Source organism: Calonectris borealis, chromosome 1 (genome assembly GCF_964195595.1).
Source record: "Calonectris borealis chromosome 1, bCalBor7.hap1.2, whole genome shotgun sequence".
Classification (NCBI taxonomy): domain Eukaryota; kingdom Metazoa; phylum Chordata; class Aves; order Procellariiformes; family Procellariidae; genus Calonectris; species Calonectris borealis.
In genome coordinates this window covers 61198999-61224965 of record NC_134312.1, presented here as the reverse complement: position 1 = coordinate 61224965, position 25967 = coordinate 61198999, and positions in this window count along the sequence as shown.

Here is a 25967-nt window from a genome sequence, read left to right as displayed (position 1 = left end):
CTATTTAAATGAAATCCTATCACCCTAAATTCTGGAACTTTGTAGTGAGGCAGGGAAACACAAACCTTGCAAATCAAATAGGAGAAGTCATTCCTCCTAAATCCCAGCTAAGCTCCAGTGTTTACTGGGCTAAAGTCTTGGAAACATTCCTTTAGAGAAGATAATTCTCTGGGGTTTGGGGCTTGTCCTGATCTATGTTGTAACATGATGAGAGCATCATAAGGTAATAAGAAAAGGTATGCTAATACAGTAGTTAAATAATGCCTAAAATTCCCAAGGACTCTTGCGCAGGAGTCTTTCTTCCATTGAAAGTACAGGTTGGGCTGATGGATAAGAGCATTGCTGTGTCTCCCACAGCCCTATTTGTTACCAAGTTATAGAGAAACAGAGAATATTTCAGGTCTGAGCAGCCTTCAGAAGGTCGCCTGATCCGACCCCCCAGTCAAAGCGGGGCCAGTCTTGAGACAAGACGGCAGTTAGGTCAGCACCATCGAGGACGTGAGTTTCAATCAAAGTAGGTTACGGAGGCCTTGATCCGAAATCCGATCCAGCTGCCAAGAGGGTCTAGTGAAAAGCATTTTAGTCAGTGCAAAGGCTCACGTTGACTTCCATGGGAGCTGGGTCAGACATCAGTTCAGTGAGACTGGCTGCCACAGTCAAATCATGGGATAATACAACCGGGCTTTTGTTGGCAGCATTCAAGGCGCCAGATTGTGTTCTCTCCTGTATTGGTGTCTATCCAAAATAACTCCATTCACGTCACTAGAGCAATTCCCTACTTGTTCCTGTGTAATTAAGAGAAGAATCTTTCCCACTGGGTTGGTGAAATCACTCAGCATTCGGGCTATGCATAATCTGTACGTATTTGTCACTGTCAGCATGAAGAGATTTAGGATCCTCTGTAGGACTGAACATTTTTCTGTGGGCTTCCAGGTTGCAATCATGAAATCACAAAGGTTGCTAATAAGGACTTTTCAAAAGTGAACCTTTGGCTTGCAAGAGTCACGGCTAGCTCTGCATTTCTACGCAGTTTGGGGATACCAAAGTTTTCACAGCCCATCTAAATTATGAGACATATTGACTATGTGGGTCCTGACACTCTCCCGGGAGCTGTACTGCAGCAAAGATACCAGCCTGTGTCCATCTCTGACTGATGCAGTAACTACTGGAGGCGGAGCAAAAGAGGTTTGTGCTTCCCATGTCTCCTATTAAAGGTTTTATTCCTGTGATATCAGGTAGTGGATGTTGTGAGCCACAAGGAAAATTTTAAAAACTTTTAAAATCAGAATCTTCTGAGCAAATACAGAATCACAAGCAGAGCTAACAGCATCCTAGCTAATGAAATCACTCAGAGACACTATCCCCTGAGGAAAAATTTCAGAGGAATAGGGAAGAGAAGAGAGCTGGAAATGTCAGAGGAAAATTTGGAGAAGGAACAAAAAGGCAAAAATCCTTTAGAACTTGATATCACATTTCTCAAATACTACTACACATGCTATGAACACAGTGTAGCATCGGTGCTGCTATGAATGACAAAGGTGGTGAGCATGTTTGGCAGCACAGAATTTGAAAGTAATGCTTCTTAAAAAAGAAATCCATCACCCAAGATAAATTGCATGGATATAAGTCTTCATTTGCAATACTCTGGAGAACACAAGAGAAACTTCTGCTATAATCTAGATATTTTTGCCAGCTAATTCCTGTCAGAAAGGAAAAGGTAGAATAAGCAAGAGTGGATGATCTGATCCAAAAGGGAAACACAACTGTGCCTGCAGCAGTGGGAGAGATACTGAAGAACAGGGCAACCAGATGTCCTCCCTGACAGTGACCCACCTCGCTCAGGGTCTCATCTGAACAGTCAGGGGTAAGCAAAATGGGAGTCCCTGGGATGTGAGATGAACAGTGTTAACCTATGAAAGCAAATGCCACAAAGCAGGAAGCGAAGGCCCATTCTGATAATAAATTCTTTAGGTAGCTCTCAGAAGCACCCATCTTACATCCTGAGGTACCCATAGCTGTTGTCAAAGAGATCTGCTGCATCTTTTACCTGCAATGGAAAATTTGAACAGTGCAGACTTTGACTGCAAGGTTAGTTGCACAGCGGCATGGAGTTTAGAACTGCACTACCCAGGAACCATACTCAGTGTTCCCTCCCGGTCACCTTTACCAGCTGCTTGCAGAGACCACACATTTACATATAGATTAGCCTCCCCCTGCGTACAAGCTGTTGGGAAATACTTCTGTACCTAAGAGGACAAGTGGCTACATCCATGGTGACTCGTGTTTCTCCATCTGGTGTTATAAGGCCTAACAAGGTTGCTCCTGTACCTGATGTTTAACTTTGTGCATACCCCTTTCCTCTTAATTAATATGAACATCCCGGTATAGAGATGCTCCTAAACATAAACATGCGGGGGATCCTGTGAACAAGCTGCCCAGGAAAGTCATTTTCCCTAATGCTTCATGAGCGGTGGGTGAGAACCATCTATAAACCAATGCTAGAAGCAGACTTTGTAAAACTCTCCTTTTTAGGGCATATGCACCAGGTGATTACATTTCACCTGAAGCACAAGACAGCACATACCCTAAGTTAACAAAAGTCACAGTCAGTGTCTCAAGTTTTGAGGTGATGTTTCACCTTGGTATTTGTTTTGCATCAGGGCCAAGTTCTGTTTCAAATCTCATTGCACTTGTTAAAATGTTCCTAGGACATCATGTGTTGGTATAATCCTGTAATTGTTTGGACTACTCCTTAATACATCAAAATGGCTAATACTCCACAATTTAAACTAAAATTCTTTATGTGTGAGAAAAAAGAATGGGCACCAGCAGAAGCATAAACCTGCCATTCATTGTGTGAATTATTTTCCATCCCAAGGTTTAAAGCATGTCATTGGTTAAGTCTTGCAGTAGGTCTGTGATGTGCATAAGTGAGTAATAAGCACCTTCTAATTTTGCAGGATCAAGCTACTTTGGTCCTGATTTTTAAAGGTCCTGCCCAGCTGAAAAATTCTTCATTTTCAGCTGGAGTTCTCAGGGCTTGCAAAAAGTCAGGCTTAGGGCTTCCACAGTCAGATGTAAAATCATGATCAAACCCTGGTATAAGTCAGTGGCAGAACTTGGAGCTGAACCCAGGTGAGCGGATTTTGTAGTCTATGTACCACCTTATGATGCAATACCTCACTGACCTAATGCATCTTCTTTCTTATTGGGGTTTTAGGGTTGTATCATAGCCTTGCTGACCAATTGGTCAGCACACTTTTATTTAAAAGCACATGCTGTCATTGTCCAGTCTAATCAGTGAATCAGACTGATGAAACTTCATCTTCCCTCTTCCAATTAGTATAATCAAGTAAAGAATCAAGTACACAATTTCCACTTCTCCTTGACTTCTTCCACGTACTCTGCCTTGAACATAGAGCTCTTCTGGAAGCTCACCAGTTTTCAGGCACATGTCTGAGCTTGTCCTCGCTTTGCTGGTTTTGGTGTTATTTGGTGACACTTTAACCTGGAATTTATTTCCCATTTCAGTAGTAGAAGGATGCTTAAAAAACCCATGGAGGAGAGAGACTCTTTATTTAACTCTCTACAGATGTCATATTAGTCATAATAGGTAAAGAATGTATCTCCTGGCTTTACTCTGAGCTATAGCAAATGGCTTTGACCCACATCCTCATAAATTAGAATGTAAGCAGAAACTTACCCAACTATGCCTTACAAATGTAATCAAAATCAGACCCCTGCCATGTAACAACTCTATTTATCCTTTGTGATATCCTTTTGTGCCTTTCAATTATAGCCATGGACATAATGATCAAATTACACAGAAACTTTCAGCGAGGTGTGGGTTTATCCAGTTATTCATAAATAAGAGGATTTGCTTTTCACACTTTGGTACAATTTTATTCATGTCTGAGTTGTATACTCTCCTAACACAGAGTAACACGGCCAAACAATTTTCCTAAGAAGTACTGTGCTGCCACATGACTATTTTATCCCATCATTGAGGGCTTGACCCCACAAAGTTAAACCTGAAGTTAAAAACCATGTTATTACCATAGTACTATCTCAGAAAATGTTCACAACTCATGTCTTGAAGGCTTCTTGCTTTCCTACATCAAAGAACACATATAAAGGACATGATTCTCTAGCAATAGGTGTTCTTTCTAGTTTCGGGGTTTCCTCTAAGTGGCTAGTGCATCCTCAGATGTCTTAGTCACGAAAGCTGGTGATGAAAGCAGATTGTCTGCCTATAGAAGGTGAACAAGTTAACTAAGCATAGGAGACTTTGCCTACCTGGTTAAAGCAGGGAAGAAGTTCTAGTTCAAGTGCCAAAGAAGCATGAGTAGCATGGATTTTGGGACTAGACCATTTAAATTTTGCCTCCCTGACAAGGCCCATTAATGCCTAAGCATGAGGTCATTTGTCTAATAAACGTACAGTGCAGTGGGGCTGCACTCATGGGGATTTTCCTAGCACTGGGGAAATATTCAGCAATTTCTGCTGAACCTAGTTTCTCCCCCTGGAGAAGTGAGCAGAAAGCTGTGGGAGCTCCTCAGCCCTGCCAGGTACTGCCTCCCACTCTGTGTGTGGCCTCACTCCCCAACAGGCATGTTACTCGGCTTGCTCTGCAGCTTGGCATCTACCTTAGAGCACTGCCAAATTTGGTAATGATACGCAAAACCCATTTGGCTTCATCTCAGGTTCTAAGCAAAAGACGTAGCTAAGGCTCTTCAAAAGCAAAGTTTGGCCAACCTAACCAGATTTTAAGTCAGCAGGGGAGTTCTTTGAGTGGAAGGAGGAACGCACTTGTCACTTCTACTTTACAGCAAGCTGGGTTTTATGGTAGGCAGAATTTCAATTAAAATTTTTAGGTTTGTCCCCACCCCAAACACAAAGGTCACACGGGGGCTAGTTTGTGTGACCGCAGAGCACAACTTGGTGTTCCCCCATTCTTGAAGGGCTTTTACTTGGTAGCACTTTATCATCTCCAACTTATGTGTGGGGAGAGGAAATTGTCTGTAAAATAGTGCTCTGACTAGATGGTAAATATCTTGCAAGCCTGGCTTACAAATACTGCTCTGAGACCCTACATGTGCATAAATTAAACTTTACAAGGACCTGTTACATTGTCCAAGGAACAAGTAGCACTGGAATAAGTAGGATTCAGAACCATCTGCTTTGCAGTGAGGACGAAGATAAACTAAAGCAGCAGAGCTTTCTCTCACATTTCTTTAGTGCCATGACACAACTTGCCAGGCATCTGCTGTCTGCTCATTTCCTACCTGCCCCAATATCGCAGAAGTGACCTGCAGGTTGCCCTGCCGTAGGACAATATGCGATCCTTCGTTCCACACAGCCTGCTCCATTTCTGCAGCAGTCACTTCAGCCCAAGGTTATCAGTCTCTGTGTCTGCAAGGAAGAAGGTGGTCCCAAGAGAGTGGCAGGGCTTGACTCCCAGCTTCTATATGCCCCATGCGTTGTGGTTCTGAGGTGTTCAGCGGAGGGGGATCAGCTCTGCTCTCAGTAAGCCTCCACCCACCTACTCAGTAGAGTATGAGAGTGAGCTAGACATTGCAGTGCAAGAGCTTGGGAAGGACAGGCAAGTTCTTCCCAGTGTTTCCTTATTAACTAAACAATACTGAAAAACTACCATTTGCTCTATTTGCTGTACAGCTCTGAGTATTGCCTAACAGGGTGTGACTAAATCCAGTCGATACCTGATCTGTAAAGTGACAGAGCTTGTGTGCTGTGCCATCAAAGGATCGGTTTACCAAATCAATTGTCATGTGAGTTTGGGAGAGAATTACTTTTAATGATTAGTTTCTCTTCCCGATTAGTGCCCAGTTACACTTAGAGCATAAAGTTTCATCAGTAGCAATTTCACTACCTACATACATTCCAATATTGCCCTTACTACTTAATTGACATGTATGCACTTATTTCACCACCAGTTTGGTTCTGGTTTAAGTGGAATACACCAAATGTTAACTCGGATGAAAGCCCATTGAAGCCAGGGAGCAGACATCAGTCTTGAATTTGGCCTACAGTCTGTGGTATTAAGGAAAAAGGCCACAAGACGAATTGTTGATGTATGTGCTTGCTAAATGGTATTTTCACCTCAAAGCATACTTGAATCTTAGAAGAATGCAACGATTTCAGCTTTCTTGGATGATGTGCCAGTGGTACAGCCTGAGGCTAATATGGATCATATCCTTCTTTTAGTTATTCCAGCACAATTTTATTGACTCAATGTGTTCAATGTCTCTCCTATCAGCCTCATTAAGAAGAAATATCACAGATTCTAGATATAGTTTTCTGAACCAAATCCTTAGCAGAGGAAAACTAGGATGAACTGCCTGAATATCCAAGCTCCATCTATGAGCTGCAGATCTTGCTGTGTACCTACAATGTCTTGCTATCTGTTTGGAGTTACATCACTGTAGCTTGAGAACAGTCAACATGAGAAGAAAATTGACATTGCTGTTTGCTCAGCCACATGCCGCAAAACTCACTCTATCATGTGTTAGGTGATCAAAAATGAAGAATCCTAGGCAGACATTTACTGTCTACAGCAAAAAGAGGAAAAAATAAAATTATATTGCTTAATAGCTACAGGGGTATGTATGCATACATTATACATAATATATACACTATATAAACACACATATGCAAAGTGATAAATTAATTGCAGATGGAGTACAGTAAGCTCAGTCTCCTGAGAGTTAGACTGTAATATACAACAACAACAACACAATCTCCAAGCCATGAATCCACCACCCACATCCAACACAACTCAGGGCTTCTTAAATCATTATGCCAAATTGTAATGCAAACAGTGTACAGAAGGAGGAACAAAGAAAATAATTGACGTGTCTACCCTAAGGCTCTTCCAAAGATTAGAGAGAGAGGCCCCAGGGCTGGTATGTTATTTTCTTTGTTCTTTATCCTTTTGCTGGTTGTTTGCATTAATTTTGGCACTGGATGATTTAGAGCACCCTCAGTTTTGATGGATGCAGGTGGCGGCGTGTGCATGGTTCTTTAGTAAATAATGTTACCAATGTGGATTGCTTTAAGTGGCTCTGCTATCAAAGAGCTCTGTCTTAATTTGAAAATGCATTTAGGTGATTAAATAATGTCTTAGAGGTGGATTCATTTGTCTTCTCTGATTTTAGTGGCGTTCTAATTAAAGCTCCAAATACATAATTATATAAAGCAGAACAGTGAGCAACTTACTTTCCCTCATTACAAATTAATGCATGGTGGAGAGGCAGGGAGCAAATAACTTCACATGCAGGAGCACTGAGGGAGACTGTGGGTTTACAGATAGCAACTGGATACCACAGGATTTGAAACCACCAGCTGTGCAGTTTGGGAATACCTCCACTAAAGGGTTCAGGTCGCAGAGGAGGGATGTCACCATCACTGTCACAACAGGTGTTGCCTATGGAAAAAGGACAGAGATGGGGTAGGTCTGTAAGGAGGACTCTGTGGTTTAAAGAGAAATCTGTAGAGTGGACAGCCTGTTATGAGAAGAGTATTGAGTGACCGTGGAGGAAAAGGGTAATAGCAGTTACCAGAGATGTGAGGGGCTTCAGAGGAAAGTTTGAAGGCACTGGCAGGGTGATAGTAAGGAGAAGTGTACATAAGTATTTGCAAGGGATTAACACCCAGTGGAGAGTGGAATTATTTATCTAGGAACAACAGGATGAGCATGATGAAGTAGCACTGCGATACAGAGCATTGCTGTAAGCTGGTATGCAGAGCTATGTTTTTCAGCTAAAACAGGCACTAGAAACAAGAGCTACCCCAGGAAGATGGTGCTTGGCTCGATTAGGAAGAATTTTTCCACACCCTAGTGAGGAAGAGGGGTTACAAGGGAGGGCGGCGGTTGCAGCCTCCAAATTCCCCAATCTACCTATCACCTCTCATCAGAAAGACCACCCAGGAAAACCACTGCACAGGAAACCTCAGAAACTCTCTTCATTCTCTCTTCCAGGTTTTTTCCCACATAAAGTGGGGGATCTTGTCCTGTACACAGATATTCACCTGAAATGCACTCATCTCTGAGTTGAAATGCAGCAGCCCAGTAGTAGAGAACTAAACGCACACCGGTGTTCGGGGGCAGGGGAAAAGGTAATGTGAAGGAGCATAGGAAATGCCTTCGAGTCATATTTCCTACAGAGCATGTAGGGTTTTAAGGTCTTTCCAGCTGGAGATGGCAGAGGAGACTGAGAAGACAACAGGAGTAAGGGAGAGATGCCCATACATCCCAAATTGCATGAAACAACAGGGGTTTTTTTATCTTAATGGGTGAAGGATTAAGATGATCTTCCCTTATTCTGCATATATCTTTCCAACAAGATATGGGCATGTCAAACGGTGCTGTCATACTGTTAGTCTACTCTCTCCAGCGAGAACAATTTAAGAGCATCAGTTCTGTAAAATAGGGATTATACAAATTAAATCCAGAAGGTTTACACTCTCTCAGCCTATTTATTTGAAGCCCTTGTAAATCTATGGGTGTTGATGGAGATACTTCTCACTCACACCCTATATAAATCATAGGAGAACTGGAACCAAAAATGTTAGCAGAAAAACAAATATTTCTTGTTATCGCCAGCTGATAAAGAGTGGAAACAAGAAGCATCGGACAATGGGGCACAGTGCCTTCTGGGGACTGCTTTGTATTTTCCACAAGCATCAGCAACAGTGTCTTAAGGCATTGTGCAAATGCAGCCGTTGTTGATGACACACACAGTTCTTAACGTGATCCAAAGGCAGGAGATTGACATGAACATTGTTGCTCACTCAATATGGTGATGAAAGCTCCCGCCTACAATAGTGATCCACTGATTTCTTAAGGAATTTTCTAAGGATGAGAAAAATGCAAAAGACATTTATAAATTATTCAAAATCTCGTGAAAGGCTTCTGTGTTTTGTTTCTCTTACATTTTTTTCTTTGAAAGATGGGGTTTTTTTTTAAAGGTACTTCTTCATGGGAAGCTGCTGAATACCCCATCCTCCTTCTCATTCAGGTCCTTAAAATGAGTCATCTTCAGCTCTTAGCTTTCCTTCCGTCCTTGTTCCTGAGCCATTCAGAAATGGTACTGCTTCTGCCCACTGGGTATTCTCTTATCCAGGGTGACCCTTTGTATCTAAGAGCCTTCCACCTATTAAAAATGGGCTTCCTTTTTCCTCTCTTCCTCCCTCTCTTCATTCTAAAACCACCAGTTTGTGTCTTTCTTCGTTTTGGCTACAACATTTGAAAGGACAGGATTTAACTTGGGGACAACTTGGGTTGAGCTGGGACCCTGGCTCTGCTGAGCTCTATTTTATGCTGCCACTCAAGTTTTATCCTGGTAATGGGGGCATCATTCCCTTTTTGCTTCCAGAAAGAGTGTTACCATCTTCAGTCCTGGTCCCTTGGTTGAGCAGGCTTTCATGATGCAAAGTTGGGACATCTTGGTGGTTGTAGTGTTGGTGGTGGGCTTTAGTTATGACCAAATACACCAGAAGCAATGGTGCTAACAGAAAGCCTGGCAATAAGAAATGTCAGCCTGGCGTCACTGCTCTGCCAAAAGATGGATCTGTTGCTGCCAGGACCAGGGTCCCCGCACACCCAGAAGCTATTCCTACTCCCACCCATTTCTCTCCAGCTTCTGCTCCTCACTCCAGCCACTTAAACCCCAATGCAGTCAGCATGGCAACCCACTCGTGTCCAGGAAGACCTAGCCCAGATCTCGGCAAATATTAACCCTTTTCAATTGGCTGTGTTTTACTGGGTGGGGAGAGGGGAGGAGGGTGAGAGGATGAGGGTGCTGGGATGCCTCCCACCACCATAAATACCATTCGGTGCAGCACAGTGCAGTTTTGACTTTATTTCAGTCTTTTTCATAAGGCACAAAAGTATGAGATCACAGCTATTTTGTATGAAAGGCTGGCCTGAGAGGTGGACTTTGCTGTTAGCAGTATCAGCACTCAGCTTCCTCCTACTTTTATCTCACTCACCAGTGAATTCATCTAGTAGGGAAGTCTGTAAGAAAAATAAATTCAGGCTCAATTCCTCTGCTGGTGTAAATTGATATAATTCATAGCAGTTAAATCAATAAAGGTCAACCTTTTTTGCTAAAACTTTAATGTTTGCTCTCATTTTCTTCTTTATCTTTTTCTTTTTCTCCACACACACCCCCCCCCCCCCGGGCCACCCTTCAAAATGCAGTTGCTAAGATCATATTCTTTGCCCATCAATCGCCCAGTGTCAACTCCTCCTATCCTCTTTGAATCACTCTTCAGACTCCCTCAGCTTCAGGACATGAAGGTCAGGCTTTTTGTATCCACTTTGAATGCCCTCCACAGCCTGATCCTTCTGCCTACCTGCCCTGATAAAGCCGGCACTGTCAGAGGGTGCCTGTGTTCCCACCCTTCATGAATAGGAGCAGGCAGGAGAGCCGAGTGCCCTCTACTCCTTGGGACCCTCCAAATGAACAATGAACCAAGTCAAACTAACCAACCAAACCAAATCGCAAACCCAACACATCACGACACAAACTCTGCATGATTTCCGGAAGGGTTTGTTATGGTCTGTGAACCTGGAACAATTTCTAGCATGAAATACCCTCAAAAAACAAATCTGTGGCAAAATTGGCCTAGGAGAGTTCGATGTTGTGGAGAGCAATCTTGATAATGTGTGGTGGAAAGGGCAGTGAGCTATCCATTTTTAGCAGATTTTCCCTTTCTCTCCCTGAAAGTCAAAGTAAAACTCAGAAGATAGGAGTTCACGCAAATCAAAACGAGGAAACAAGCTAATCTGTGGCCACAGAAACCACTCCAGAGGGAGCTGCAGATCCCCCAGCACAAACTCCCCGTGCTTCCCTCTACCTCAGGAAGGACACCGGGCTGTGATCAGAGGGCAGAGCTGAGTAATCCCCCCAGAGCACTGGAGAGCAGAGGGCCAGGGTATCCATAGGATGCCATGGAAGCTCGCCTTCATAAAGCTTCATCTACCCCTGCTCTCTGGGCTTAAACCTGAGGCCCTGGTGCTGCCAGCTGTGTGTGCCGTGGCTCCTGGCTGGGCCACAGGCCTGACTTTTCTTTACCTGGAAATTAGGAGATAGGGATGGAGTCTGAGAGGGAGAGAGGAACCCGGCCAGGCCAGCTCTTAGCCTCACATGGGTCCTAGGATCCACACTACTGGACTTTTTTTCCTTCTAGATGAAGGACATACAGCAATGGAGCAAAGAGGATTTGTTAGCTCTTCTGAATGAGTCAGATCAGATCTGTTCTCTTTTCCGTTCCGTCTGCTTCTTACAAAGGGTCTGGCCATGTTAATTGCCAGTGCTTTTTTTCCCCCCACTGTTACTACATCATTTAACAGGCATGAAGAAAAATATCATTTGGTTGCCCTTTAGACACTAGCCAGAAGTGACAATAAATTTAATGCAGAGTTTTGGGATAAAGCGAAAACTATTTCTGAAGAATGACAGTATGTGCAAAGTGTAAAGCTTGAAGCTTAGCAGCTAAATTCTGAACCCATGCGATATTATGCTGCCCTGTGTCATTAACAAGCTGCCAAACTGACAGCAAACTGGATTATCTCCTTCATAATGCAGTCTGTTCAGCACAAAATAAATGACTGCTGACTTTTAACAATGTGCAGCACCATTACAGTGAAACTGTGCTGTGACCAGAGGCAATTCTACATGGAATTACCTTGGGAAATGAAGCTGCAATTAATCTTTTCTAGCTACACATGTTACCCCGGGTTCTTCTTATCAAAATCATCTAATTAAATACTGCATTATTTCCAGTTTTATACCAGCCTAACTCCCTTGATGTTACTGGAGTAATACCACTATCGACTTGGAGTATCACAGGAGGGAAGCAAAGCATATTCCCCGGCACAGCCACATCACCATGGTTTCTCCCACTCAAAGGGTGTCTCCAACACACTTTCTGGCCACCATCTTCCAGGAGAAATTCAAAGTTTAATTCTGGTGGTCTCAGACTGCAACCCCAGAAGCTTACACTGTCAACCAAACCAACAGAAGTATTTGTGCCAGAAAGGAATGATGACAGATCTTTAAACAGCCACTGCCTGTTGTTTTGTAAAGCCTCTGTTTTACACTGAGTCATAAAGAAACTGTGTAGAGATCTGGTTTTCTAGCTGATCATGAAACTGAGCATGGAAATCCAGCTGAGGTTTTTCCAGGCTTAGCAGAGCAGGACTCCTTCTCACACCTTCAACCTGAAAGATTTAAGGAGCTGTTTGTTCCAGCCAAAGTATAGCATCCTCCACTTGTGTCTACTGAATTTTATCCTACTTTCTCCAGTCTGTTTTTCTAAGCTGATGAGATAATTTTAAATTCTACTCCTTACCCTGATGCACTGCAGGTCTCCCAGCTTTGTGTCTTCCACAGATCAACCAAACGTCATCTCTACCCACCCTCAACATCACTACCGAAGACACTGAGCTGTGTCGGAGCCACAGCAGCCTCAGCCATCCCCCATCCAGGACATTGCTCCAGCTGGACAATGAGCCACAGATGACTGTGCCGTCAAATTGCCCCTTCAAAGCCACGTTTCCTCAGCTGGTGTGAGGTGGCACCAGAAATGGTGCAGACCCTCGGCAGCCCTGAAGGAGGGTCTCAGCTATGGGTGTTGACTCGACCTTGGAGAGCATCTTGGTGGGCACCTGCTGGGCTCATCTGGGTCTGTGAAACAGCATGGGGCAGAAGGATGGGCAGCACTGTACCTCAGACAGTTACTCTGCCTTGCGTTGGGCCCATCTCTGTTCTCTGGGAAGCCCCAAAAAGGTTAAGAGACCCCTTCTTCTCCCCATGGGAACAGGCACAGTAAACAGCTGCTCCAAAGACAACAACCAACAGCAGTTGTTTCACCTTTCCAGGAGAATGAAGGCAGTGTTTTTGTACTCGAGCTGGGTGCGTAATGCCGGGCAGGCCCAGGCAAACGGGCTGCATTGCATGTTCACCTGCCTTCCATGGAGGCCAAGCGCACACGCACGCTGGCTGCCTGTCACAGCGTCAGCTGGGCCACGGCTGCCTGCAGATTTGGGAGGCACAGGCTGCTGCCCACTGAGCACGTGCCCCCAGCAACCCGGCCCCTTTGGCGAGGCGGGCATTTTGCTAATTTTCTGCGTGCACGTACACATCTCCCCGCGGGCACTCAGCTTGTTCGGCTGCATCCAAACCGCCGACACCCTGAAGGAGTCACGAGGGAGTGGCTGCCCACCTCGCTGCCGGTTGCCTCATCAATGTTGTCTATGTATGACTCCCAACTAAGAATTCATCATGCAGCAGAGCTGATGTGATCTGAGAGGGGATACAGATGCCCAGGGTCAGCCAGAGGTGTTCTTCCTACACCTGTCCCTGTTTTAGAAGAAACACCTGACTTCAGAAGAAAAGACTCCAGATCCCAGTCCTTTATCTCTCTGATCGCATTCTGGAATAAAAACCCCAAAGAAACTCTTGGATGATCCAGATTAAAGTCTCCGATATGCTTATTTAAATCATAAATCCTGGAGGATTAGAGGTGGTGTGTGAACGGGGCCTAAGGCAATAGGGGTTTGTCTGTGATGGGGGCACTAATAAAACACAGAAGCCCAGATTTTCAAAAGCAGTTAGGTGTTTTATTAAGAGTTAATAGTAGATCCCTGTGAGTAGCAGGATCTGCGGCATCTTTCTGGGTCGCAATGAAAATAGTCTTTTTTTTTTCAAAAGGACTCTGTGCTCTGCCTCTATTAAAGGTATTTCTGCTCTGCTAAAACTCCACTAAGATATCACCAGAAAATGTCACAATACAATGCACTGAATTTAGAGGTGAACATTCAGTGTCCATCTTCATGATACATTATTGATGTCTTGCTGCATCTCTTCATGCTTGGGATAGGTCCTCCATGTTGTGGCACTCAGTGGGAAACTGTAGCTAAAATGGGGGTGATTTGGCTGAAAAATATGCTGTGGCTCCCCTGGTTTTCCATGGATACAGTACTGTTCATATGCATGTGCCTGAGTTTTCAGCAGGGGAACGGTCCTGTTACCGACTGAGCTGCTGAGCCAGCACCTGAATTCATGGAAATTCCTTTCACCCTTTTCGGTTCTTTAGCAAAGCTTCATTCACACCAATGACTAAGAAGATATTTTTACTTTTGCACATCTGTCCTTGATCTATTGAGTATTTTTCTTCCAACAAGCAGTCACCAAAAGGGCATGTGTCTGTATATGTGCGTGCAGGACAGTTTTGCCTAAATAGTTGCCATGCTGCCTTGATGTCATTAGCAGAAAAAAGATTTATTGCTGCAGCTCAGAAGTCTGAAGAGCTTAATGACAAATGTAAAGCCCAGCAAGACTGGGATCCTGATTCAGTTCTGGGCTAATAAAAATCTTCTTCATGCATATTTCACATCCAAGCAATTGTCCATCTCTTTTTCCCCACTTACCTCCCAGCAGTCACCAGAGAAATGTATGCTATCCACTGAAGTAGAACCTGCATCTTTTTCATGTCAGGTGCTGGTTTGATGACAGACAGTTGGGATAATTCCTGGAGACTGCAATACACCTGAAAAGCTGAAAGGTTGATCTGCTGGAGTCTGAGCTACGGATTTGAGGTGTCCTAGCTAAAATGCCACGCGACTCAAATCTTCTGTAAACCAAGTAGCAAGGAGAGATCTGGATCACATGCACATACACACACACAAACTGGTTGGTGATAGTAGCAGAGCATTCCCGGGTTAGCACAGGCCCAGGCACCACTTTAAAGTGACCCATGACTGAAGGAGCTGTACTGAGAAAAGTATCCCCTAGAAGCTTGCTGCTGAGGGATTAAATGGATATTAATTCCCTCTTGGTACCAAGAGGCTGGAGAATTGCATAATGGGGCATACTGAAGAGTTTCTGAAGAGGAAGTGAGTCAAAGTTTGTTATTTTCAGTGCAGCCAGGACTGTGTTTTCTGCCACTTGTTGGCGGGGAGGGGTGGGGGTGGGTTTGATTTACCCAGCATAGTTGTGCTACAGGAATCACAGCCAGGATCTGGAGCAAACGTCTCAGTTGCGACATCCTGGCAAGAAGCTTGTTCTAACAAGTAACTATTTTGAGAAGAGGAAGAAAAAAAGAACAAAAGTTGGCAAGAAGAGCTGCAAGGGCTGCACTTCATGCGGATGCTCCCTTCTGCTCCCCGAGCCTTGCAGACCTGGCTGTGCTGTCTGGGCTCCTGCTCCCTCTGCTCTGCCAAAACAGCCTCCCAGTCCATCTCTAAGGCACTCCTGAACACCCACAGCCTTTCTTAACTCTGCTCTTTTGCCTCTCCACCCTCCTTGAGCCTTGGTTCCCTTCCAGCTACTGGCACTCTTGTGCACTGTTCTGCGCAGCGTGGTTGCATGCAGCCCTCCTTCCCCAGCTGCAGTTTTCCCTGTACCGTTTATCTCCTAATGCCTCAGCACCCAGGTGTGCTGAGGGGTATTGCACCACGTACCTCAGGCAACACCGCCTGCCTGTCACTACCCACAAGATCTGAAATATGCGTGTAGGGCTTAACTTGCCAGTGCCCGGCGTCTCGTTTGGTCATTTACTTCTGGGCAAAGGAAACATGAGGTGGCTCTGATATGTGACCAAATGTGAGCAGCTGTAAATTGACAAGGGCCATTTGTCACCATTATTAATCCCCTGAGTCACAGTGCCTCCAGATATTTCCTGTGTCACCACTATTTTTATTTCTTCACAAGTAAAGATTGTAGACTTCAGTTTGCTCCTGCTCACATCAGGCTTGACTCAAGCCTCTGACAAGCAGAATTACACCAGACCTGCCCTGGCACGGGGCGGAAACTGCATCCAAGGTTTTGCACAATTTCGCAATTATTATGAAATGTATATTGGTGCTGAAGTACTAAACAGCATCAGGAACTAATCTGATATTAATGGACTCCTGTAGACTGGCCGTGAAAACAGACCATCCATTATCTTGAATATTTCAGAAAGATTGGATTCTAGGTTCAGGGCTGGCTTTTTTTTTCCCTTCTTTTTTTTTTTTTCACTTACTCACTTAATGCTATCTAACATCAAAGGAAATACTTGCTGGCATTATCCTGAACAAAATCTCTGCAGCTGGGTACAGCAGATGTCAGGCAGTGCAAAGTGCAGTAGCCTGCAAGTGTGAGAGCCGTCTGGACCTTTGACATTAGCCTGAGGTTTGTTAAATCACCTCTTAGATGCATGGCAAAATGCTTCACACTGAAATAGCTCTCAGTTGCCTTCCACTGGCAATTGATGGTAAAATAATTAATGTTTGTGATATTTATATGGGACACTTTTAAAATATGAACAGGCAGGATTTGGTTAGCACTGGTGGGAATGTACTAGCAAAAATTGACCTTTCTCCCAAAATCTTATAGTATGGTATTAAATTTAAATTGAGATCTTTACTAATTAGCATTTGCTTGGGGACTGTAGAGTACAAAGAAAGTGAAGACAGTGAAAATCAAGGTAATTGTTCCCTCATACAATGCGCTTCAGCTCAAGCAAGCCAGTCACACATTGAATTGCAGTGACCCAAAGCCCTTATCTAGCTCCAACAATACAGCACAGCTCTGACTAAGAAAGGTTTCTAAAACTTGGTGCGACAATGTTAAAGAGGATGCCAGGACATGCCTAAGATACACCAGCATCGTTGGGTCACAGGAAGGGATAGCAGAGCATTAGTGACTTGGTTTTATAGTCCTGTGGTTACGTTCATCTGCTCAAGTGATATTCTTCCTTTCCTCAGACACAACAAGTGACCGCTTGCCAGCTACTGACCATAGGGAGAAAAACATGTCAAAGCAGGAACCCAAAAGCAAAAGAGAGTATTTTCACTCCGTGCTGCGTATCCTTTGAGAAAAGAGGCTTTGGGAACTTGGCTGATAAAAAGCCCACAATGTACACTCCCAGGACTCAAAGGTATCAGATGGAAATCAACTAATTCTGTCTCTCACAGCTAAAAGGATTCTTCTTCCTCACCAAAAGGGTTTAACAGGCCTTTAGAGATTTGCAGTCAATAGAAAATAACTTTATAGAACTGGCAGTTTTCTGGCAAAATACTTTATTCCAGCCAACCATTCTCCGGAAATTTGGTGTGATACAGATATCACATCTGGCTATAGCTCTGGTTTTCTCTCTGCCCTGGGTTGTGTTAAATACTGACACTGACCATCACATCCACAGCACCAGGCAGCATTCCCCAGGGATTCACTCAGCCGTTCAGCTCAGAAATCACCCCACTCTCTCTTCCCTTTAGGAGCCCAGCAGCTGGATGACGCTGGTGGTTTTACCACTCTCCTTCCAGGGAACAAGAAGTTTTCTGCCCAGGGGGAGGGTTTGGGAAATTGTGCCTCAGCAGATACACCATTACATTCATCTGCTCAATATGCAGTGAGGGGAGAAATGCCCTCATGCACCATATTTCAGCATGGAGCCTTTCCTGAGAAGTTTCCTCATTTTCTCCTCTTTCCTTGCCCTTTCTCCAAACCCTTGATGCTGTGCTCCCTGGGTGGGAGCTGTTCTTCTGTTCCTCAGAGTTGTAAAGGCTGCTCCTGCCCAATGCCCACCCCAGCACACCCCAAACAGGTGGCCCAAAGGGCTGTCACGTGCTTGACTCTGCTCCCATCTGCACCCCGCTCAGCCCCATGCAGCACCGTTGATGGCAGTGGGGTCACTCTCCAAACAGAGCAGCCTTCAGGGTCGGGTTTGGCATTGAGTCTCTTATGTGTACCCGACCTCAGATTTTCTGATTCCTGAATTCTCCTATCAGGTCAGGGTTTCAAGGCATTTCACGCTTGCACCAGGGTGACCTTCTGTATATCAAAACCTTTTGTTTTCCTTCCAGAAAGATGTCCAGAGTTCCATTACGGGACATTCAGAGGTGAAGACTTCATAGTTTCCTGGGCAGTTTGCTTCAGTGGTTAATTACTTTGACCGTTAAAACTGCTACCCTTAATTTTTTAGTTGATCTTGTCTGACATTAATTTCCAGGCACCCATTTTGTTGTGCCTTTAGTTAACTTTGTACCTAGCGTTTTCTCCAGTCACCTCTTTGAACTTCCTGTTGACAGACTGAAGTCAAACACCTTAAGCCTATATCGGGCATGTTTTCCAGCCACATATTGTCATTTTTTCCTGCAACCGTTTTGAAATTTTCTAGCTCCTTTTGAAGGCGGACGCACTGCTGCCCGGTGCAGTAATGCAATGGCAAGAGGAAGACACAGGCAGATGAAGCATCTTTGTCTTTGTGATAAAGTTAAAGCAACTAAGCCAGTCTGTAGTTCCTTTGTGACATTTGCTTTAGGTCTTGGCCTCACCCAAAGCTTTCTCTAGGAAACCAGAATAGGGTACGTTGTTGACTTGGCTATTTCTGTGGAAGCCCCCAATGTCCTGGTCACTAAGGATCCTATATTTGGGGTCACACTTGGCCCTTCAGACAGGGCAGTTGTAGCATCCAAGGAAAGAATTTGGACCTGAGGGAGTAATCATATACTCTTAGTGCAAGGAGTATACATAGTAATTATGTGCTCCTGAAGTGTACGATGCTTGGTAATTATACACAGCAGACCCAAAAATATCATTTAACACGTGTGCTGGTTTTTAAGGCAAAAAATAATGGTGAATTTACTTTGTGATTATATGGTCCTTACCACATACACTTTCTGCCAGTATTTGATACTTACTATGTCATTAAACGGTCAGCAACTGCTTTGGAGGCAAAGACTGCTTGGAAAATTGTTCCCTGCAAAATGGAGCATTATTTTTAAATCATTAACATTTTTACCACAGCATATTTCCTAAGGAAAAATATATAAGTCTCGCAATTTGACTTCAGTCTACATTCTTCTGGAGATGTGTTGTCTTCCTGTCGTTCTGAGAAAGCGTAATGATGCTGCTCTCAAACTCTTTCTCTTGGCTTTGATCAATGTTTCTCTCCATCCATTTTCCTCTCTAACCCCTTCCCTCCCAAGCCAGAAAAAATAATTGAAAGCTGATTGTAATTTTAAGCCAACAATATCCCTGCTCCTCATGAAGCCAATGGACGTGGCAAAGTTCCCATTGACTTCAATAGTCCAAGTTCTGCTTTAAGGATCCTTGCCATGCGAATGGAGTAACTCCACTGAAGTCAACAGGGTTGCACGGAAAATGCCTGAGTACAATAGCAACAGAATCCATCCTAGCGGTAGGAGGATCTCTTCCAATTTCTTTTGACCCAGGCAGATCTACACATCCATGTATACACACCAGAGTAGAGCTTGCAGTCCATGAGCTTTCTTTAGCTTTGCCAACATGTTATGTTATATTGTTTGATTTCTGGGCTGCGGCACAGAAACAGGAATCAGCCCGACCTGGCATGACTGCAAATGAAAGAAAAGGTGGCCTGAAAGAAACAAAGAGGCAATTTTATTCAACATATTCTATATCAAGACTTATAGGGCTCTAACTAGGGTAATTTTATGGCCCCTAATTAGTAAGTACTAAATTCCTATTTAGCTCTTCTGCTTTTGCTTGAGTTTTCTATTTATTCTAAGGAGCACTGAAAATATTTTGGTGGTGATTCATAATAATGTGACACCAGTTAAGTTATAAGACTGGAATTCACTCCTTTTCAGAAGACCAACAGAATGGCTGTACATTACTACATTGTCAAAGTAAGGCTCATAAGAGACTGTGGTAAAGCACGTACCCCATGCTGGCTGCTTACACAAAGAAGAATTTCATCCTATTCTTTTGCAGATCTTTGCCAACATGGCAATCTTCAAGACAAACTGTACCCAAAAGCAATGCATACGTGGAAGACACGACTCTCATTAGTTCCCGTGGACATGGCATCCATCCCTATGTCTGCAAATAGAATCTGTCAATTTGTAATGGTTCCTACCACATCTTGTTTTCAGGCCTGGTGAAAGCAATGAGTGGTTTCTGAAAGCAAAGACCAGACAGCTAATGGCAGCTTGGGTGGAAAAGGAAGATGTGAACACAGCACCTTAGCCACAGAATTACTTGCTGACTGGTGAGTGCAAACAAGTGATTTTAATAGCTATAACACTGGACTGCATGGGATGGCTCAAATGCTAAATGTCAGACTAAAAACGTTTTGTGGATTGGATTTTTTAATAATAGTAAAGTATTCCTCCTCTGAAAGCCACATGCTTTCTTTAGCCATTTTCCTTTTGAGGAAAACCACCTTTTTTCAGATGTTTCTCAGCTGTTGGATTGCTACATCGCTTGTCTTAGAAAATGGATGCATCCTGCCTGTGCATGCCTGTGTCAGAGGAGTGAGTTTTAAAATAGCTCTCTCTATTAAAAGTACCTCCTGATTATATGGCAAGGCAAAGGTACTTAAGGGGTTCAAAGTAACTATTCACCTCAGGCATCTTTGTCCAGGTCCATGTAATACCATAAACTGCTTTCCCTAGAATCTGTTTTTTGATCGCCCAGGACAAGCACTTGTTTTGGGAACCCAGTATGGCCACAGGATGACTGCTTTCAAATACTTGGCTACCAGCTGAGAAAAAGCCTAGACTTCGGGACACCTGTATTTTATAATATTACTAAAAATACTATGTGAGCCTTTGGGTTTCAGCCTTTCCCAGCTCATATCACCCCAATTCTCTCTGCTTTCCCACAGTGAACAAAGTCTACCCCTGTTTAACTAGCAAGAAGCTCCAAAAAGCATCACTGCAAGCTCAGCCAGCAGCAAAGCCACCAGATCTGCTCTGAAAATAGAAGCAGCAAAAGAGAGGCGGGTGATGACTCATGGCTTAGCTCTGCTCCTGTTTATAGTGGCACAAAACAAGAGTAACTCCCTTGAAATTCGTGAAGTTAACACCCTTCCAAGCAGCCACACTTCTTGAGCAATTTTAGATCAGCCTACACTGGTTCGGCATGATTCAGCTTTGATATTGGATTGAATCAACTGGTTTACGACTTGGTGCAGCTCCAATGCATCCAGATCAATTAAGAGTGCAGCTGAGCTGAAGTGTACTGGTGACAAATAGTACCACGGTTTGGGTGACACAGATTCTGCATCATGCAGTCTAGGACTCCCCCCGAGAGAAGCTCCCCTGCAGTTAGTGAACACATACCAGTTTAAATTGGGTGGTAAAGAGTTGGAAGATAGCTTGACTGAGGGATGAGTGAGAGTGATTTGTTGTGTTTCTTACATTTCCGTGGCATTACACAACACAATTTTTGCAGCCTGGCTAGTTCCCTAGCTGGGGGAACTTGCTGAGCACAAGGGTGGGTTGAGGATTTTGCTTGCTTGTTTTTTTTCCTCTGAAAACCAGGAGGTTTCTCATGAAGAGTTTATGGGGAATTCAGTTATAATAAAGATGTTTCCATTTTAGTGAAAATATTCACTAGGGGAAAAATATTTCTCAGCCATCTGTACTGTGTGCTTTCAGTTCCTGAAGAAGAGAAAAGAAAGGTGCCTGATGTCGGGAAGTCCCAGAAGAGGACTACATAGCATATGCAAAACAACCCAAAAAAGTTTGGCAACAGACCTAGGGCAATCAGAAGCACATAAAAAGCTCTAAACAAAGCCCAAATTACTGAGCTATCCACCATCATTAAGTCCTTGTAGAGGCTGATGGAGGTATTCTGCTGATTCAGTAGTGTACGATGCTCTGGCCAGACCCCCCACTTAGATTTCTGGGCCACCTCATAGCAAGCAAGAGAAGTTATCAGAGGTTGTTGATTGTCCACCGAGGAGTGGAAATGAAAACAGCTAAACATCTGCTATCCTTCACAGCAACATTACAGCTCAGCTATGCAATTCACCTAGCTAACTTCTATGCAAACAGAATGGTGTGCCAGCGTTTCCAATATTATAAATCAAGGTTACAACCTGAAATGGTGTTAGAGATGCTATAAATAAAGATAAGTATATGTGGGGCAGGGGGCAAGCTATTAAAGAAAGATCCCACATCTGTGGGGATTTGTGCTGTTGCTCAAACAAAGTGATGGGATTCAACAGGCACAGCTGCTCCTTGCCTGTTGTTGCCTCCGCCCATACATTTTAAACAATATCCATATTTAATTGAGCATTCTCAATGATAGTTTCCCAAGTGCTTTTGAAAGGTCAGTTTGTTTCATTTTTCCTTGGCATCTTTATCTTCCAGCTGCTAATTTCCTTATTACTGAGGACTCTATCACTCACAGGAGGTCTAGATCTTGACTGCTCCTGGATTCAGTAGATTTTAAAGCTGATGTGACAGGATACTATCCATTGAGATATGATGGCATTTTTTTAAAGTAATTATAGCCGGATTGTGCCTTTAAAAATATATGTGGGAAAAGTCAATGCCCAGGTTTCGTCCCCTTCGGAGCAGCAGTGAGCAGCGTGCAAGCGCTGTGCTGTACCTGCCTCCACACCTCCTTTTGGGCCCATCTGTGTAGTAATTTGCTGCCAGCAGAAAATGGCAACTTATGACCTTCCCTGCGTTTGGCTACTGTAGTGTGGAGCTGAAGCCTTGAGAAAAAGGACACGCGGAGCACCTATAAAACTGTGTATGGAGTGAGGCGAGGACACCGGAGCTGGGGCAGAGCAGCTGCTTGTAACCGCCAGGGAGGGCCCTCGGCATGGCTTGCCTAGCCGCCGCGCTGGGTGAAGGGGTGACCCTCACCCGGAGTCCGTGCTACATCATATGGACCTGCTCTGACACCTTTGTGGAGCTGCACCAGTGGAGCAGAGGCCCACAGAGAATCAAGCCCTCGTATATCTTCAAAACTTCTGGACTCTAAGCCCCACTGCTAACCCCCTTTAAAGTGAGATGTATAGGGCGTATGAAAGGCAAAGGAGGCCAACGGCATCTTGGAAATGAAACCACTTTCACAAATTTAGAGTTGCTTTTGGTAGAGCACTGTCCAGCCAACTCTGGCCTGTGATCCCAACTCCAGGCATCAGGGCACATCTGGAGGTCCTGGGGTGGGCCAGCTCCCCAGCTGGCTCTCACCTCTGTGCTCACCGGAGGAAGGAAGACGATGGGGGGACTGTTGAGATATCCCAGAAAAGGGAAAAGCTGCGCCTGAGGAGCGTGGCGCAGAGACACCCCAATGTCTCTGCAAGGAGTCAGCCTGGGTCACCCAACCTCAGCTCCTGGCAGGTCACCCACTTTCGGGGCTCTCTGAGCCCAGATAAGGAGGGCTGGCAGCCGTTCCTGCCCCAGGGGCCCAGGCTCAGGAGTGGGGCGGTTGCAGAACACCAGCAAACAGGATGCATCAAGCGTAAGATTAGTGTAGATAAGAGCAAGAAAGAGACTAGTTCTCCTCAGAGGTGCAATGTCTTTGTTAAAAACAATGAAATTTTGCTTGACAGACTATACAGTTTCAGGACCTATGCCGGGATGACTGAATAAATTCAAACTTTAAATTCAAACAGTTGAAAGGAATGACATACCAGATACAGACAAAGTCGGCAAGAAAGTAACAAACGCTTTTCATGTCTTTAGTCTTCTTTATGGCTCTTTTCATCAATTTCAAAGCAGTTACCAGCTCCTTGAAATTCAGTGGTGCTGGAGGGCATGATCGGGCTGGGGCTGAATAACAGGATAGAATTTTAAGGGGAATGAAGATGTGAAGCAGCGGGAAGAAGCTATTCAATCTGCTCTGCTTCATGCATTTCTGCAGGCAATGGATGGGGCTAACACTAATCAGAGGTAGGGAAACATATTTTAAATATGTAAAATGTATGCTAAAATAAATGCACTTATGTGCCATAAGGCATATAATCAAGAAGAAACGTATGTTTAGCACAGCTTAGATGTAATTGTTATGGTCAGTGTTGTGTTGTACTTGCAATATCACTACAATCCATTTAGTTGCCCAAGGGAAACTTGGGAAGGAATTTAACGCTATCTGGATGAACACAGGAGAAGCATTTGCCCTCATGAGCTGGACATTTTTTATTACTCAGGACTAAACTGCAGTGTCACTGACATTTCTTTAATTTTAAAATGCCACATACTAGGAAAGTGCAAAAGCTATCTGATAGATATTGTATATGTCTGCAAAGGAAGGCTTTGTCTCTTTTTAATGAGCTAAAAAAACCCAAACCTGTTCATAATCCCAAAACGGGATTGCACATTTAATCTAATTATGCACTAGACTCTGGAAAATCCTGAGAGTTTCCTGTGATGCTGTTTGGCTTTATCCCTCATCTAGGCTGAAGCCTCTGAGCTCACTTCCAGGCTCTGTGACACCATGGATCTGATTCAGCAAAACACTTAGGTATATACTCAGCCCAAGCACTTTGAGGACTTGCATCCTTGTTTGGCAATACTTTTTAGAACTTACAGAATTTTAAGCATATACTTAAGTCCCTTCAACTTCATTGAAGCATAAGATCTGCTTAAGTATTTTGTTTAATGAAAGTATAAGTGATTAGAATATCATAAATGCAAACGGATTTTTCTCTGGTTTGCATTGTTAGCTTCTTTTCTAACTAGCCCCGCTTGTCAGATCTATTTGTTTATACTCATTTTAAATGCAGAGCTGTGTGGGAACTCTACAATTAAATTCTCCATTCTGTTTGTTTGATTTTCCCTGCAGATGTGGAGGTTCCCAGCTCTTTTGGGAAGTGCTGTGCTGCAAAGGATTTAGCACAACGCTGAAGACAGAGCAGGGCTACAAGTCAGGTTCACTGCATGTGACAGAAGCAGATGAGTACGCTAAGTTCCGTTTCAGCCCTCTTAGGCAAGATTTGTGTGCCTAGTTATTTATCTTTGGCTCTAATCTTGCAAGCCACGTGTGAGCAAATAATCTTCATCCACTCAAATATATCCTTGAAGTTGGTGGAAGCAGCCAATGCACAGAAAGGGACTGATCGTTATACAAGCAAAGAGAAGAGAAAACAGGGCAAACCCAATCCAAAAGAGATCATGTCCATCTGCCACAGAAGTCAGCAGCAATTTACCAGCACCCTCAGTAGAAGCAGACTCAGCACCGGAGGAGAGTCTGGACCCTCTGCTGTCTGTGCCATCCATATAAGCAAGGAGAAAGATTGCTTTTCCCAGACTATTATGGCATGAAATAAATGAGCTCAGGCAAGACCATCTACAAATCCTCTTCTTTGCAGTCTCTTTTATAAGGCTGGGTAATTATATAGGAATTACTTCTCAGCCTGATTTTTCTCATATAAGACAAAGACAACAGGCAAGATACAGTACAATAAAGCTGACTTTGAATGAATAGTTATTAAGAGTTTCAGCACTCTTCTTAGTGTGCAATGTCCTTACAGGCTGGCTCCGTGGGGAAAAGGTTACATGGAGACAGCAGAGGACGGTGGAGCCATGATGGCTTGCTCTGAATCTCAGCGTATATCATGTTCTCGCAGTGCTGGCTGGTGGCTATACGGACTGACTCAGGGCTTTGTTCTCAGTGCCAACCCTGTCCCAGCGCTTTCTTCTGGAAAAAAAGAAGTAATAAAATTTCAATTGGCATGAGTAAAACAGATAATAAAAGAAATGGAAACAGAGAAAGGCTGTTATTGCCAAGTTTTAAAGGAATTAATACAATGGCACCTGAAAAATACAAGGAAGAAGTTTGGCTCCATCAGAAAACAAGTTTGGTACTGCAGAACTGTTGTGTTACGTCTGCGAGAAGAGCCCAGGCTGCGCAGCCTATGTGTGAAAGTATCTCCCACTAGTCCTTTCCTTTAGCAGAAGAGTCCACCCTAATTTTCCCCTGATAAAAAGACACAGCTTGATTCCTAAAGCTGCAGGATGACATGCCAGTTGCTGGGAAATCTGGCAGCTGCGATGAAGCAGGAGGGATTTTGGCACTGGATCATGCCCCCCAAGAGAGCAATTCCACCCCGCAGCTTGGCCAGAGAGAGTTTTAAAGAGGGATCCTTTCTCAGGACATACTTAAGAGAAAAGCCATCCTAGAGGAGGTAAAGGCAAGTGGTAAAACTGTACCAGGTTCAATAAACTATGT